Source organism: Cryptotermes secundus, unplaced genomic scaffold (assembly GCF_002891405.2).
Source record: "Cryptotermes secundus unplaced genomic scaffold, Csec_1.0 scaffold307, whole genome shotgun sequence".
Lineage (NCBI taxonomy): Eukaryota > Metazoa > Arthropoda > Insecta > Blattodea > Kalotermitidae > Cryptotermes > Cryptotermes secundus.
The window spans coordinates 430,835-432,579 of NW_019738353.1; the positions used below are offsets into that span (position 1 = coordinate 430,835).

Genomic DNA, 1,745 nt, shown 5'->3' on the forward strand with positions numbered 1-1,745 from the left:
TATTCAGGACAAAATAACTTTGTAAACTTCTTAATAAATTGCCATTCTTAGGAACTTTTGTTAAATATTTACTTATTTTTTGTGGGCCATTCTGTCATATTTTAGGTCATATTTTGCCATTTCTAGGGCATAAATGCATGCACATTTTCAAAGTTTTTAGGTCATAGAAATCCGAGCCCTACTAATTATACTTGGAGAAGAGTACAAGACAAATTTTGTATTGGGCTGATAATTATATCATCACAACTTTTTGTTGTAATAAAATGTAAATCTGTTTGTTATCAAGTGCACTGTTGGGACATTAATAAATTGATAAGAACAGATGCCCTAGGCTACGCCTCTTTCTGAAACATAAAATTCCAAAAGCTTGTCAATTGGTTATGACTCAAATGAGAAATCTCATTACATTATATTCCTACACTAACCATTACAAAACTTCAAACATTAACTGGATTTTTATGAAACATAAAATTCCAAAAGCTTGTCAATTGGTTATGACTCAAATGAGAAATCTCATTACATTATATTCCTACACTAACCATTACAAAACTTCAAACATTAACTGGATTTACATTATATTCCAACAAACAATTACATAACTTCAAACATTAATTGTAATAAATGTAATCAAAACCAGATGTATATTAACCTAATTATTGAAGTTGTTTAGATGGGCCGATCCCGGAGGTACTGCAATACCGGGCCAACCCGTGACAGAGGTGGAGCAAGCCCCTAGCACTCCGTCATTTTCCAAAAATCAGTTTAATATTCTGGTCCTGCGATGCAGGACGTATCAGATATTAAGCTGATAAGAACAGATACTACACTTTGATCTTAGCCAAAAGGCCGAGAAGCGATAACTGTCTGTCCGCGTCGCGACGCCTAAAAATATGCTACGACGTTTCCTTTCCAGAAACGCTAACTGGTGGATCCTTAATTTTCACTTTACCTTGTCCTTCTGTCATCATACGAGTCGAACGTCGAACGTAAGCAGAGCAACACGGTGCAGAATGAAATATCCATCCCCCTATCAGTCAATTACTCTACGATGCATAAGCAGATAATTCCGTTTTAACCCATTTTACCGATCAGTGCCATCTAGCGGCTGCATTGGCGCTCGAAAACCTGCCGACAAGGACGGACTGATGCCTTCTGTTGTCTCTCTCTTTCTAACTCTCTCTCTCTCTGTCACACACTCGCTCAACGAGACCAACATGTTAATGTCGATATATGGAGTGTGGAAGCGATTCGTAATTTTCTCCACCGCCTCCAGCCATAACCTGAGACCGTATGTTTCGGAAGAACATTTTGCCTCCATCTTCATGGCCGGAGAGTAAACCAGCAGAAGTAGGCGGCAAGGTTAGGTTTTTGCAGCGGGAGCTTCAACTTTCGGGACTGGGCCCCCTCAACAGTTGAACTATCTCCAACGTTTCGACAAAATTTACAGGTGGCATCTTCAGTATTAATCAGTACGGGGTCCACGCCAAGTGTGGAGGATAAGCATACAGTGTGTCCAGATTCAGGTTCTGTTAGGAATGTGTTTATTAAAAATAAGAGACCTGAATTATTTTCAAAATTTCACTGTTTTTATTCAAAATAGGCTCCTTCTGAATCAATAAATAGCTGGAATCGATTGAAAAGTTTTCGAAAACGGTCACTGTACTCCATTTGTGGAATCGCGTTTAAAACTTCAGTAGATCCCTTTGGATGTCCTAGATGGTATCGTGACGGTCTACTTTCACCGC

The 1,745-nt window shown here is 38.9% G+C and overlaps 1 protein-coding gene and 1 non-coding gene across 7 annotated transcripts in view; both read right to left on the reverse strand.

Annotated features, from left to right (window-relative positions):
- LOC111870775 (choline/ethanolamine kinase) overlaps nt 1-1,745 on the reverse strand; it is a 35,195-nt gene that overhangs the window by 24,393 nt on the left and 9,057 nt on the right. The window lies entirely within an intron of this gene.
- Nucleotides 666-858, reverse strand: LOC111870777. Its single transcript, XR_002843914.1, has one exon. It is a non-coding gene; the product is annotated as a U2 spliceosomal RNA (small nuclear RNA).